Consider the following 16,314-nt stretch of genomic DNA (forward strand, 5'->3'; position numbering starts at 1 on the left):
CCTGATTTCAGTGAGATTGATTTAAATTTCTCTGTTTAGTTTGATGTTGGCTATAGGCTTGCTGTATATTGTCTTTACTATGTTTAGATATGTGCCTGTATCCCTGATCTCTCCAAGACTCTAAACATAAATGGGTGTTGGATTTTGTCAAATGCTTTTTTTGGCATCTAAGGAGATGATCATGTAGTTTTTCTCCTTCAATTTGTTTATATGCTGGATTACATTAATGGATTTCTGTATATTGAACAACCCCTGCATGCCTGCAATAAAGCCTAGTTGGTCATGGTGGATGATATCTTTGATGTGTTCTTGGATTCGGTTTGCTAGTATTTTGTTGAGAATTTTGTGTCAATGTTCATAAGAGAGATAGGTCTGAAGTTCTCTTTTTTTGTTGGGTCTTTGTGAGGTTTGGGTATCAAGGTGACTGTGGCTTCACAGAATGAGTTTGGTAATGTTCCTTCTGTTTTTATTTTGTGGAATAGTTTGACGAGAACTGGAGTTAGCTCTTCTATGAAGGTCTGGTAGAATTCTGCGCTGAAACCATCTGGCCCTAGGCTTTTTTTGGAAGGAAGAATTTTGATGACTGCTTCTATTTCCTTGGGGGATATAGATATTCAATCTTTCTACTGATCTTGATTTAATTTTGGCAAATGGAACCTATCAAGAAAATTGTCCATTTCATTCAGATTTTCAAATATTTGGAACATATAGGCTTTTGTAGTAAGACCAAATGATTGTTTGGTCTTACTCATTGTCTGTTCTTATGTCACCATTTTCATTTCTGATTTTGCTAATTTGAATAGTTTCTCTCTGTCTTTAGTTAGTTTGGCTAAGGGTATGTCTATCTTGTGATTTTCTCCTTGGTTTCACTGATTCTTTGAATTGTTTTGTTTCTAATTCATTGATTTCGGCTTTGAGTTTGATTATTTCCAATCATTTACTCCTCTTGGGTATGTCTGATTTTTTTTTCCTCACCAGGGCTTTTAGATGTGCCATTAAGTTCCTTGTAGTAGATGTCTCAAATTTCTTTCTGAAGGTGCTTAGTGCTATGAACTTTCCTCTTTCCTCTTAATATGACTGTCCCTTGGTGAGAGTGGATTGTTGAAGTCTCCCACTGTTAAGGTATTGGGATTGGTGTGTGATATAAACTTTAATAATGTTCATTTGCAAATGCTTTCATTATGTCCCATAAGTTTGGGTAAGTTGTGTCTTCATTTTCATTGAATTTAGAAAGTCTCTAATTTCTTTTTTCATTTCTTCCCTGACCAAGCCGTCCTTGAGTAGAGAGTTGTTTCGTTTTCATGTGTATGTAGGCTTTTTGTTATTTCTGTTGTTGTAGAGGTCTAGATTTAGGCCATGGTGGTCTGAAAGAATACAAGAGATGATTTCGATCTTCTTGTATCTGTTGAGTCTTGCTTTGTGCCCAACTATATGGTCAATTTTGAGAAGGTTCTGTGAGGTGCTGAGAAGAAGGTAGACTCTTGAGTTTGGGTGAAAGGTTCGTAGACATGCATTATGTCCATTTGATTTAGGGCCTCTGTAAGTGTCATTATTTCCCTACTTAGCTTCTGTCCAGATGATCTGTCCCTTGGTGAGAGTAGAGTGTTGAAGACCTACTATTAAGGTGTTGGGATCGATGTGTGATTTAAACTTTAATAGTGTTTAATTTACAAATGCAAGTGCTCTTGTATTTGGGGCATAGATGTTCAGAATTGTCATGTCCTCCTGGTGGATTTTTCCTTTGATGAGAATGAAGTGCCCTGCCTCATCTTTTTTGATTAATTTTGGTTGAAAGTCTATATTATTAGATATTAGGATAGCTAACCCCTCTTGTTTTCTTGGTCCATTTGCTTGAAAGACATTTTTCAGCCCTTTACTCTGAGGTAGTATTTATCTTTGTAGCAAAGGTGTGTTTCTTAGATGCAGCAGAATGTTTGATCCTGTTTCCACGACCGTTCTGTCAGTCTGTGTCTTTTTATTGGGAGTTGAGTCCGTTGATGTTGATAGATAATAGTGACCGATGAGTCACTATTGTGGAGTTGGTGGTGTTACTATGTTTCTATGCTTGTTTTCTTTTAATTTATTTTTGTTATGAAGTTATCTATATCCTGTGCTTTCTTGGGTGTAGTTGATTTTGTTAGATTAGAGTTTTCCTTCTACTATCTTCTGTAGGGCTGTGTTGCTGTGTAGATATTGTTTAAATCTAGTTTTGCCATGGAAATTTTGTTTTCTCCATCTATGTTGATTAAGAGCTTGCTGGGTATAGTAGTCTGGGTTGGCATCTGTGGTCTCTTAGAGTCTGCATAACATCTGCCCAGGCCCTTCTGGCTTTCATAGTTTCTGTTGAGAATTCTGGTATGATTCTGATAGGTCTACCTTTGTATGTCACTTGGCCTTTTTCTCTTGCTGCTTTTAATATTTTTTCTTTGTTCTGTAGATTTAATGTTTTGACTATTATGTGATGTAAGGAGTTTCTTTTCTGGTCTAATCTATTTGGTGTTCTGTAGGCCTCTTGTATGTTTGTGGATATCTCTTTCTTTAAGTTGGGTAAGTTTTCTTCTATGATTTTCTTGAAAATATTTTGTGAACCTTGGAGCCTGGAATATTCTTTTTCGTCTGTTCCTATGTTCCTATTATTCTTAGATTTTGTCTTTTCATAGCATCCATGATTTCTTGTTTTGTTTTTGGAAGTTTTCTGATTTTACTTTTCCTTTGAGAGATGTATCGATTTCTGCAATTGTATCTTCAACACCTGAGATTCTCTCTTCCATCTCTTGTATTCTGTTGGTGATGCCTGCCTTTCTGGTTTCAAATCTTTTCTCTAAGTTCTCCAGCTTCAGGGTTTTCCCAGTTTGTGTTTTCTTTATTGATTTTAATTCTGTTTTTATGTCTTGCACCATTTCTTCCATCTGTTTGAAAGTGGATTCCTGTCTTTCCATGATGGCCTCTATTTTTTGTTTGGTTTCTCTCTATATGTGTCTACTTGTGCCTCTATTTGTTTGGCTGTATTTGTCTGTGTTTCTTTGAGAGCTTTATTTGTTTCCTTTTTATGTGCCTCTAATAACTGGATAAGCATAGATTTGAGATCATTTTCCTGTGTTTCCAATGAATTAGAATATCCATTGATTTGGAGGGTTGCTGGTAAAGCCATGATGTCCTGATTTTTGTTAGATATGTTCTTATGCTGACCTCTAGCCATCTGCTTATCTTTATTCTTCGCTGTTTGTTCCTGGAGTCTGTATTTCACACTGGGTCTATCTGTCTCTGGTATCTGGAGCATTCTTCAGGAAGATGAGAGAGGTCTACCAGTTCAAGCATGTATGTTGGCATTTCAACTGGAGCTAAAGGAGGAAAGCCACTGGTGCACATGTGCAAGCACAGGAGTATGCATGTAAGTGTGCCTTGAAGGACCAGGTGCTAGAATGTGTAGATGCCTGAAAGGGTGGATCATAAGTCCAGGTGGGAGTGTGGATATAATGCACATGTGCCATGAATACCTCAGTTGTCCACAGGCCTGTCGCAGTGTCCTCCAAGCACTCAGATCTGTGTGGGTTGCACCATCGTGGCTCCAGAAATTGTTTGCCTGGACTCCACTGGGAAACCCAGGAAATGGTGGCTTCAATGCTGAGAATGCTGCCTACAGTGGAGGTGTGGCTGGGAGGGATCCAATGTCTGGCTGCTAGCATAGAAGGACCCTGGATCTGGGCTATGCCCACACTCACTTAAAGGCACTCTCGCTTGCAGGCCTATGTGGAAAGCACAGGGGTTCCCTCTGATCTCTATTCTTAGATTTGGGCCTGCAGGGACAAATGGAATTGTAGGAGATCCATCATTTCCATGGTGTCCAGTGTCCACTGTTTGGCCACCACACAGGGAGACCTGTTCTTGGGGCAGCTGCCTCTGACATCTCAGTCACTGAGCACAGAGGCTCCTGCTTGTGGCAATTGCTGCCTTCTCAGTCAATGAGCATGGAGGCTCATGCTTGGGTCAGGGGGAAGTGTAGGAGGGTTGAATATTCTCCACTCTTAGTCCTCGGAGACGTCCACAGGTGACCTGGATCCAAACTGTTCCAGCTCATGGTTGTCCCATCCGGTTCAAGAAGCCTCAGTGTTGATGTTCTGGCTTCAGCTGCCCTTCCACCCACCAACTTTCGAGTTTTGGATGCTCTGCCCTTCAGTTATGGTGCACGCTGGTCGCCACCATCTGGGACTCCAATCTAGTACTTTCTAAATAAGCTAGTGGTGCAAGTTGTTTTTGACACTTGCATGAGTTTTTCCATATTAATATTGTATCTAAGCTGTGTGTAAGAAAGAACATATCAAACTTCATAAGCCTGTTCTTCCCAGCAGTGGTGCATCTTCAACTAAAATTTCTACTAAACAGATCTCAACAATAACCAAAAACAGTTCTCAATGAGGTATGAGGCAGTAAGAGAACTCTTCACACTTGACCCATTCAGAGGTTTTCTAATGCAGTTCTCTAAGATGTGATCAGCTACAGAAATTAAAACATCATAAACAGTATCAATCAAGATACATAAACACATCTAGCCCAATCTCACCAAAATATACAATGCTATAATCTTAGTCCAACTACATTTCAATTCAGGAATCATGAAATTTCTTCCAAACAACTCAAAGTGAGTAGGTTTTCTCTTTGTAGAAACCTGATAAGGTTGTCAGAGCACAATCTTACACATGAGCAGAGCAGACACCAATCTATGTATTTGCGATCTGTTATGGCAGAAAGGACCCTGTGTAAGGATAACAGAAAGATGTTAACAAATCAACACCCAAAGTAAGGGCCAGCAATTAGGGCTCCTCTCTACTTCAGTTACCAACTTACTTGCAATTAAATATGGTGTCAGGGTAACAGTGTGGAAAGAGAACATCTGAGATAAGGTAAAAATCCTGAATTTACTTTATTTCCAGGTGTTAGGCAGTATCATGAGGACGGTAACTTACAGAACTCAGGTCAAGTACCGTTGGGTGGCTGGGCTAAAGAGAAGACTCCTTTCTCCACTCACTAATTCATACTAAAACACACCAGTCCTGTATCAATGGTTGTATTCTTCCATTGTTGTGAGAGGGAAAAAGGGTTTCATCACTATCAGAAGTCACCAGTGCACGGAGACAAGAAAGAAGGAGAAGGCCTCATTTTCTCCTTGATCTGCTCATGTTGCAGACATAACATGAAGCAAGGACAAGACTGTCCTGTAGGAGAGTTACTGAGACGTTTGGAAGGCGAAGAGAGAGGAGAAATGACAAATCTTTGACACAAGTACAGGGCTGACTTGTTACCTTTCTGCCTCCTTGGTAGAAAGTGTGCAAGCACATGGCCGCACTCTCAGTCCAGACAGGAGCTCGGTGTCACAGCTCTGTGAGTGGGTCACCCCAGAGGAGAATAACACGGGAGAAAATGAAGCAGTCTGGTCACACGGGTTAAAAATGGGATTGTGCACAGCTGTGAGGTCCTCACATTTACGCCATGTGCTACCACTAAGCCATTCTCCCTGGAAGATTCTCCCCCTTAAGAAAACTACACGAAACTATCTTTGCCTATGTCTGCCCTGCCTGAGAGATGACCCACTCACATCACAGTCTTCAGGTACTGTCTAATCCCATTGTCTATCAGAAGCTCTGATTTTTTTCCTCTGAAGTGAGGTTTTTAGTCCCTCACCCCTCCTACACTCTTAACTTGATTATGTGCCTCTGTGCCGCGGCATTCAGCATGGTCTTCAGCCCTCCCGTTTCATAAAAATGATCTGCTTAATTATTCCTATGTAGGGGTGTTTTGCCTGCGTGTATGTGGACAACATGCGTGTCTGGTGCCCTTGCAGTCAGGGAGGACATCACATCCCCTGGAATTGGAATTTCACTTGATAGACACCTGTCATTGTTGGTCTGGGAATAGAACTCAGGTCCTTTGCAGGAGCAGCAAGTGCTCACAACCCCTGTGCCGTCTCCTCAGCCCTTTAAACTCAAGGCAACTCGGGTGTTACTGGGTTCCGCACGCACTTCCAAGCCTTTAACAAACTGTATGATACCGTTGCCCATCTTCAGATTTTCAAGTACGAGTACTGCAAGCACTAAAGATCTCATTTGGCAACTTTTTCTTCTGTCATCTAATTTTGTATTTGGCCCTGGGATTTTAGTCTGGCTTTCCCATTAAGAACACAAATCTCCTATTGTTCTCAATATTTCATATTCCACAATATTTAACAAAAATCCTGCACACATATTTTTAGGGAATCAGGCGAGTCATTTGTGCGGCCTGTTTGGATAAACACAAGGGATGACAACTGCCCACCACTTTAAGTGTCATCCTTCTGCTTTGTCCGGAGCAGTCTCTTTGTCTTCCTAATCTCAAATTTCTGGGAACAGATACAATCAAATAAGCCAGACACAGTCTCCTTGTTTAAGATAAAACGTCTTTCAAATTCACAAGTGTGGTCACCAGTTAAATCAAATGTCCATAATCAACTCGTCTTCCGGGTTTCCCGCAGTACCTGTGACTAACCAAACTCACATGAGTCCTACCCAGCCCGCAGCACCGTCGGCTTTGCTCTCTCTATCAAGAAGCACTTTCCATCAACTAAAGAACAAAACAAAGATTTCCAAGAAATTTGAAACCCAAATAAGTGTTTTTATATGTATCTTTAAAATGTACTTTTATGTGTTAAAGTGAGTACTGTCCTCAACTATTTTCATCAATGAGTCATTTTACTAAAAGTGAGACAAATACTTGAAGAGACTTGCATTTCATTTAAGGATTAAAATTATTAAAATTAAAGTTAAAACACCTTTACCTACCCCAAACTCCCATTCATATAATTTAACCAAATATTAAGAACTGATTGTCATTAAACTTGATGTTACAGGATTTTTTTTTAACACATCAGAAAACATTGTTTCTTCCATGGTCTTACCTCATTATTGTTTTACAGTCATATTAGTGTTTATCAACATTCATGTCACAAATTGTACAACAGAAAAAAATCCTTATTTATTATTATTATCATAACTCAGCCCAAAAATAGATTCAATATATCTCAAGACAAACAAAATATATGGATTTCCAACCTCTATTGCAAAATAAATTAACCAGAAGGGACTGACTCTCTTGGTTTTAAAAACAATATGTGAAGCTGGATGGGTAAGGAAAGGGAAGAGAGGGCTTGATTCGCATGAGCAGGGTGAAGAGAAACGAAGCATTATAGCTGCAGAAACATAGATTCCATAACAAGTTCTTAAGACTCCCAGGTGCTGCATCAGCCGCGCTCTGGTCTTGATTTTTATTGTAATCTTGTGGCTTTTTATTTGTAACTTATATGAAAAGAATCATATTGATTGGGGCAGATTTAACTCAGTAAAACCTATTCTACTGAGATTGTCTGTGCTAGGTGATTTTATCAAGTTCTCTTTTGGTTTCATTTTCTTCCTCATCCCTATTCCCAGGAGAGACTGAAGCCTGGCTTGCAGAGCAAATTGCCCTAAATTGAGTTCTTTCTCTGGCATAGACAGGACTGCCTTTGGCTCCTAGGCTTGAAAACTTTATGCATTCTTTTTCCCCCTCTTCCTTAACAATCTCCTTCCCTTTTTCCAATTAAAATGGAGAAGTTAGCACCGTTACCTGCTCCCAATTAAACGAATGCTGCATTACCAGCCACACTCCTGGGCCTTACCCTCCCTTCATTAGCCTTATTCCTCTGGGGCTGCCTGGCTGTCTGCCAGGGACTTATGGCAAGAATTCAAACTCTTGCACACTTTATCCCCTCCAAATCATTCTTGAATATAAGCAGTCTGCTCCTTAGGCCCAGCACAAGAAATCCAAAAACATGTTCACAACAGATAGGGGCTGGGGGGTGGGGGAGAGAGTGGAGAGAAAATGAGTTATTTAAAAGGCTAAAAGCCTATGCAGAAAAAGACAAGCTGCGAGAGGTTAAGCTTCCCAGTTAATTGACCTTCATTTCTTTCTTAAAAGCCTGAGCAGGAAAAACAACACTGACAGCTCGGTGGCCTTGCTTTCTTCCTGTGTCTTTGTGCCTACAGGAAGTACATCATCATCTTAACACCTCAGGCGTGTTAGCTTCCCAACTCTCAAAATTATGCGCCACATCCGAAAAACCCAACTTTGGAAGCTGAAGTGGTGTGTGTGTGTGTGTGTGCGTGTGTGTGAAGATCAACATGGAATTTTCCAACAAGTGTGAGTGCTGTGGGGCTGTTGAACCGGGCACCCTCAACTGACACCTGGAATCAGCAAGCGGGCATCAAGCTGTTGGGAGTGATGACCCCGGTGTCAGACACAAGGGGGAAAGTCATTCTGCAAGCTTCCGCTGCTCTGGCACTGTGGGAGTTACCCTTACAGAGTCTCTGAACACATGAGTTAAACCTCTGACCAAGTCCTTATATCAGCACTAGCTATGTGACCTTGAGCAGGTGATTTAACTTCTCTGAGGCACATGGTCTTCAGACGTGTGCAGTGGGAATAGCCACGGTACCTAATGTGAAGTAGTTCTGCGTCAGTTGTAAATAAGTTACGGTATATATCCACTTACCGCAATGCTGGACACACGGTGCGTAGTTAGCAACTGTCCACTCGCACTATTGTAACTGCTACCACCAAGTCTAAGCAAAAATCAGTCTGACAGAAATTTTGGACATTTTCCCAGAACATGGCAAGGGATAAGGACAGTTTGCACATAACTTTTAATTATACGAAACTAAAATGTGTGAATGGATTGTTCAAAAACTGGCCCTCGTTTGGCACAAACACTAACACAGCCATGTAATATATCAAGATTAATATGAGAAAACTTGTCTTTTATGATAATTTTAAGCAATCATACTCTAGCAGCATAGTATACATATATGGCCTTGGTGGACTTTTATAAAAACAATATTTAATTAAGCACTGTAAAAGAAGATTCAGTTCATCTCCCAGTGAGAAATTTCAAGACATGTTGCAATCCATCTGAGAGTCATTACTTTAAAAAGAAGAGTAAAAGATGCATAACTGCTGAGTCCATTTAAATGGTTATATTGATAAGAATCTAAAAGCACATTTACAAGGAGGAATAACCTTCATACACTTATGTTGATATTACCTCCTATAGAAGACACAACTCCTTTCTAAACATAACATATACAATGTTGCCTACTTATAAAATACAAATTATAATTCTTGAGAAAGCTAAAGAGAAGCCATATTCTCTCAATACAGATAGGCAGTTTGGAGATACTATTTTTGATATGTCAAATTCATACCAAATTTATCATCTGTTGTATAATTATTGGGATATAAACATGATAGTCTATATCAACCTTATCTTTTACTTATGTTACCTCTAAAAAATAGCATACTATACGAAGCCCTCAACTCTCTCTAATTTAATGGAAGGTTAATCATACATGCTTTGTGATATTGCTATAAAAATTTTATTTAAAATTCTTTGGTCTCTATTTTATTAATTATTATTTATTAGAATTTTTTCATTTTGTATCCTGGCTGTGGTTCCCTCCTTCTTCTCCCCCTATGTTCTTCCCCAGTCCACTGATAGGGGAGGACCTCCTCCCCTTCCATCTGACCCTAGCCTATCAGGTCTCATCAGGACTAGCTGCACTATCTTCCTCTGTGGCCTGGCAAGACTATACCTCCCAGAGGGAGATGATCAGAGACCCTGCCAGTGAGTTCATGCCAGAGACAGCCCCTGTACCCCACCCACTTGGAGACTGAGTCTATGGGCTACATTTGAGCAGGGGTTTTAGGTCCTCTCCATGCATGGTCCTTGGTTGGGATATCAGTCTTTGCGGGGCCCCCAGGGCCCAGTTTTATTGGCTCTGTTGGTCTCCTTTTGGAGCTCCTCTCCCCTCCAGGTCTTTCTATCTCCCTCTTCTTTCATAAGATTCCCTATACTCTGCCCAAAGCTTGGCTTTGAGTCTCAGCCTCTGCTTTGATACCTCGATCAGTGGAGTCTTTCAGAGGCCCTCTGTGGTAGGCTCCTTTCCTGTTCCCTGTCTTCTCCTGCTTGCCATGGCTATTGCATTTGCCCTTCTGAATGAGGATTGAACATCTTCCCTAGGGTATTTCTTGTTGTTTAGCCTCTTTAGGAGTGTAGATTTTAGTATGTTTATCCTATAATATATGTCTGAGAACCACTTATGAGTGAGAATATACCATGTGTGTCTTTCTTCTTCAGGGATAGCTCACTCAAGATGATCTTTTCTAGTTCCCATCATTTGCCTGCAAATTTCATGATTTACTTGTTTTTAATAAATGAATAGTATTCCATTGTGTAAATGAAATACAATTTCTGTATCCATTCTTCCTTTGAGGGACATCTAGGTTGTGTCCAGATTCTGGCTATTATGAATAGAGCTATTAAAAACATGGTTGAACAAATGTCCTTTTTGTATAGTTGGAGCCTTGAACTCATTGGCACAGGAGACAACTTCCTGAACAGAACACCAACAGCACAGGCTCTAAGATCAACAATCAATAAATGGGGCCTCATGAAACTGAAAAGCTTCTGTAAAGCAAAGGACACTGTTATCAGAACAAAATGTTAGCCGACAGATTGGGAAAAGATCTTCACCAACCCTATATCTGACAGAGGGCTAATATCCAGAATATATAAAGAACTCAAGAGGTTAAACAGCAACAAATCAAGTAATCCAATTAAAAAATGAGGTACAGAGCTAAACAGAGAATTCTCTATAGAGGAGTATCGAACGGCAGAGAAACACTTAAATGCTATCTGTGGACTTGGAGAGGGGAATGAGAGGAGATGAGGGAGGGAGGGTAGGATTGAGAGGGGATGAGGGAGGGGGCTACAGCTCGGATACAAAGCAAATAAAATGTAATTAATAAAAAAAACTAAAAATTTAATTAAAAATGCTCAGCATCCTTACTTGTCAGGAAGATGCAAATCAAGACAACCCTGAGATTTCACCTTACACCCATCAGAATGGTTAAGCTCAAAAACTCAAGTGACAACACATGCTGGAGAGGTTGTGGAGAAAAGTGAACCCTCCTCCATTGCTGGTGGGAATGTAAACTTATACAACCGCTTTGGAAATCAATCTGGCGCTTTCTCAGAAAATCAGGAATAGTGCTCCCTCAAGATCCAGTTATACCACTCCTAGGCATATATCTGAAATATTTACAATTTTTAATTTGAGTGAAATAAATTTCTGTTTGTGTTTTCTCTGTATACCATAATTCTAAGGTGTATCCGTATTGATGAATGTGCTTTGTTTTTTAAATTAAAAATAATACTAAAAATCTTTTAGTCATCATCATTTTCATAACCATAACATTATTGTCAAATCTCTGATATTTTGAAAATTAATTCTAAAAACAAGAAAAGATAGTATGGGAAGATGGCTCGGTTTTAAAAGTATTTGCCACGTATGCCTGAGGTACTGAGTCAAATTCCCAGCATCCACACAAAATATCATGCACAGCAAAGCTTGTGGAAATGTAGCAGTGTTGAGGAGGAGCTGGAGATTGACAGATTCCTGGAGCTAATTAGACAGCAAATCTTGCCAGGCCCATGCACCCCACGTTTAGAAAAGAAGGTTTCAGATAATAAGCAGATCATCTACCTCTGACCCACACACACCTATGAGTGGAGAGGGAGATACAGAGACATGGGGAAAGGAACTTAAGACTGTCAGACAAGGGAAGAGAGATTTTGATGTATATCAAATATTGTCAGAATTGCTGCACTGAATCCAATATAGAATGCCAGGCCTACTGGTTCAGATCACATGGGTTACTCAGGTGCAGATTGGAATGGTCCTGGAGATCCCTTAAGGAAAGTATTGAGAAAGCTACTACATTCAGGAAATAATCTCTTGGACGCTTAGCAATGGCGGCCAGAAGATTTAGCCTAAGGGCTGTCAACTCCAGACAAAGGTCTCTTACAGTATCTCGTAGGTGTCAGTAAGATACATAGTTTTAATTGGTTACATGAAAAAAAAAAACTCTTAAAAGTACATGATTTTTCCATGGCTGCATTAACAAAAATATTTATCAATTATGAGTGATTCTTAATGAAATAGTATTCTAACCACAAACGTCACAGGTATGTCCCAAACGCTGCCCATGGCTACAAAACTTATTTTGTTTAAAAGGAAGATTTATTCAGCTAGCACTTTTTATAGGCACCATCCATTCATTAATGCCAGGATGTTTTCCTACTCATTTTGATTTCCAAACAATGTCAGTGTCCTACCAGTATTGCATGAACAGTAAATAACTTTCCAATTAAAATTGTGTCTAAGCTTGACCACGATGTTAGACCATCCATCTTGACACTAACAGAATATTCATGTTTGGATAAATGCCAACAATTGGTCAACATATATTGTTTCATTCTGTTTGTTTATTTGTTTGTTTTTTTGTCTTTATTTATTTATTAGAATTTATTCACTTTGTATCCCGGTTGTAGTCCCTTCCTCATCTCCTCCCAGTTCCATCTACCTCCCTCATCTGTTCCCAGTCCCATCCTCCCTCCCTCTTCTCCCCTATGTCCCTTCCTTAAAAAATGTTCTAAAACACCCCCAGAAGATTAAACATCCTCAATTAAAATTTAACAAATTGTGTAGGTAATAGAAATGCATAGGAATATATGAATTCAGAATAATTCATGTGATGAGTAACAGAATACCTTACTTAAGCTGCGGTGAGTATGATAGCAAGGAAGGACAAAAAGTAAAGGGAAAAACTAGAAAATTATTTCTTCTGATATAACTGTTAAAGCATCCTCTAAAACCTAGGCAAATTCTCAACACACACGATCATTTTTTACAAAACATACACGGAACACCCACTCTACTAAGCACCAACAAAGCCCAAGAAATTAGAAAATGAAAACTACTTGGTATTCACAATCAAGTAACGTGAGTGCAGTGAGTAAAAATAAGCAGATGGCCAGAGAGACATGGCGTGAAGTATTGGTCGGGCGGGAGGCTCAGGAAAGACATCAGCCGACTCAGCCCTTCCAGGGAGAGATCAGCACGTGATCTGGGAGAGGCCAGCTTCCACGCTTCAGAGCAGGTAAGCCTTTTCTTGCTCTCAGACATTGTCGCGGCACCCTGATAATATTTAAAATGCTACTAATATCACAGAGAAGTGCCACCGTATTTTCATACATCAATACAATCTTAGAATGCATTGTAAGCTTCATATCGACCGTAAGACGGTACATTCATTAATGTATCCTGACACACAGAATCCACGGACACTGGAGGAACTTTAAACTTTGCAAACCCGTGAGAATGAACATAGCACAGGTGGAAAAGAAACAGGCTAAGTAAACACAAAAGCTGCTCCTGAAGCATCTCAGTGCAGATGAAAGAAGAGTAATTTCTTAACCAACCAAATAAAACAGAAACCTCAGCCAGAAGACAGGTAAAAGTTGTCCACCAAAAGCCCCTTCTTGGCCCTGGATACTTTGCTTGGTGGCTTAAGAGGTCTGGTTTGGGCGGGGCCTCCCCTATTACTTGGTAACTCCCTCTGTGTTTCTCTAAAATGGGAATATGTTATAGAAAGCTTCGACAATCGTATTTCCACATGCTTCTATGTGCCCTTTGTTGGTAGCTGTCCGGCCCCACATTCCCTTCTTCATCTTTTTCTTCTATTTCCTCTCTATGAAACTTCATATTCTAGTTTTCTCACATTAATTTGGGTGCGTGAGGATGTAGGAAGGATCTGGGAGAAGTTGGGGAAAGAGAAAGACATGATCAACACATATTGTATGAAAAAAATTAAATACCAATCCCAAAGTCCAAGCATATGAAAACATCAGTTATTTCTAAGAAGAAGGTATTAATATAAAGGCAAAAGGTATATGAGTAAAGTGAGGACAGGTGACCACTTGCTTGAAATTTTAGATGTTAGGTCCCTTTCTGGCTCCGATGTAAGTTGGGAGGTTCACTTCATGTATTGGTTTAAACAGGAGGCAGCAATAGATGTCTTCAGAGGCAGGTAGTGGAATGTAAAGTGTTACGGTTATTCACATCCCAAAATGCAAACCACTGTGCTTTTGCCAAGTAGAAATAGGACTGGAAAAAGCTATTCTGGAGAACCTGAAAGGTGTGTGTGTGTGTGTGTGTGTGTGTGTGTGTGTGTGTGTTAGAGAGAGATTTAGTAACCCTCATGTGAATTCTTCTTCTGGATAAGATAGCTAGAAGGACCAAATTTTCTAGCCCCCAAGACTTACTGAAGCCTTTCAGTAGACCTCTAATTTTGCAGTTGGAGCTGAGTACCCATTCACCACAATAATTCTTATTTGGTATGTGTAGTAAAATGTAAGCTATATCATACTATATTATATTATATAGAACAAGTGTGCATGGGAAAGTGACTCGATTAGAATTGATTATATTTTCATTCCTGTAAAAGATTCTGTGGTTATAAAAGGAAATAAATACTTTATCTCCAACCCCAAAACACTGTAGCTTTGCTAGGCCCATGAATTTAAGCTTTGTCCAGAAACCTGGCTAGTACAAGAAATTGTCCTTATTTGACAGAATTAAAAGTGAAGAAAGTTATACTACAGTGCAGGAGTATCTCAGTATCTAGCTAGAAAGAAAAACAAAAAGGAAGAAAGACTTGTATGGTAATAACCAAAAAGTTTACTTTTTAGACTAAATTTCCTTGTTGACTGAACTCACTTAACATTATGAGGAAGAGAATTGGCACTGTATAATTAAATTACACCATTTCCCTCAAATTAATAAAATTGTGATTTAGCCCTAGTGTATGTTTCATCAAACCAAGAAATGTTCATCAAAGAACAACAAAAACTCAATTAATTGCCAACCTCAAGATAAAATCACTCCCTGAACCTCTGGAAATAAAAGCAGAAAGTTTAATTTCATAGTGTGAATAATCACTGTCTATTGAAACTAAAAATAAAAGAATCTGTATGCTAATAATCCATGGCATAGACACTTCAACAACTCCAAGATTATTTATGCAAGGTGACTACGGCGTCGAAGGCGGCCACTAACTTCACACAGGATTCTATCGCAGGGGCTCCTAGGACAGCGACCTTCCCAAGAGGCGGAAGGGTGACCTTAGTATCAGTGCCTGAAATCTGTGCAGCGGTGATGTCAGTCTGCAAAGGGGAGGCTTCTGTGTGAATAAACACCTGCCCTGCTGTACTGGCATTCCATGAGATATTCGATAACCACACTAGAAAAGAATATTTCCTCCACGGGCCAAGTTTCCTGGGGTGATGTTAAAATCATATTCATCGAAACGTTCTGTGGGGCAAAGAATGAGTCTGCACAGATAAGGCAAATATAACCTTAACCAAGCCTTACACACTTCTGAAACAACAAGGTGAGCTTCCAGCATCTTTGTATCACCATCGTAAAAATCAGTTACGAAGGCCTGGAAAACAAGGAAGTTGCTCTCTTCATTCCAGGGTACTCACACAGCTTTTGCACAGGCGCAGGACACGAGGACTCTGATGTCTTCTGACGGACTGGAGAAGAGCCGGATTCCTCAGGAGGATACTCAGCAAGTACATCTACACCAAACAACAACAAATTAGCATCCCCAGATTCTGCCAGTGCAGACTCAAGAGCAACTCTGAGACTCATGAACTCTGAGTACATCGCCAAGAGAGCATCAAATACCACTTTGCCCTGTCTCAGGTTTTCCTCAGTGCAGCACACTCTCCAAACTGAGTTTTCTGTGTCAAACTAATTCAATTGCATGTGACTGTACAGCCTCGCGTTCTTTTTTTGAGAATACTTAAACAATGATTTTTTTTTTTTAATTTCAACACATAATGCTATTGGTTGTTTTAATAGTCTTTCTTGAGACTAAGTTTATACTTATATGGTGTCTTCAGTTTGGGAGGGGGGACTATTAAATACCAACACCTGTAAATCACAGGAATTATAGTGGAAGACTGCTAAAAATAGAGAGAAGGAGGAAGTATTAGGAGAAGAAAAGAGAATTTAAAAGTTAAGAATGTTGGAGTCCAGTGAGATATTTCAGGAGCTCTAAAACAGTAAAAAAGTTGACAGGAAGAGACACCTTTAGCATGTGAACGAGTGAAGGGGTTTCTTTTCAGACCTGGGGGTGTGTTTTCTTGTGTGGGTGCATGCCAATGGCACTACCTGAAGTTAATCATTTCAGCGGGTACATGAGTCACCGAGCCACTGCGGTTCAATAGATGAGGGAGGAGCACAAAGAGAAAGCCTGCTTGAGGTCTCAGACCTAACACCGTTAGCTCAGTGCCTATCTTGATGTCTGTCTTTCCCACTCTCGGCTGCCACCAGCAAAAGGGAT

General features: G+C 39.9%; 1 long non-coding RNA gene across 4 annotated transcripts in view; it reads right to left on the minus strand.

Moving 5' to 3' along the window:
- Positions 1-16,314, minus strand: part of LOC132654773 (uncharacterized) — a 662,496-nt gene that overhangs the window by 390,105 nt on the left and 256,077 nt on the right. For all 4 annotated transcript variants that reach the window (XR_009592487.1, XR_009592486.1, XR_009592489.1 and 1 more), the window contains exon 2: positions 15,449-15,544. This is a non-coding gene — a long non-coding RNA (uncharacterized LOC132654773). The remainder of the gene's footprint in view (positions 1-15,448; positions 15,545-16,314) is intronic.

Source organism: Meriones unguiculatus, chromosome 6, assembly GCF_030254825.1.
Source record: "Meriones unguiculatus strain TT.TT164.6M chromosome 6, Bangor_MerUng_6.1, whole genome shotgun sequence".
Lineage (NCBI taxonomy): Eukaryota > Metazoa > Chordata > Mammalia > Rodentia > Muridae > Meriones > Meriones unguiculatus.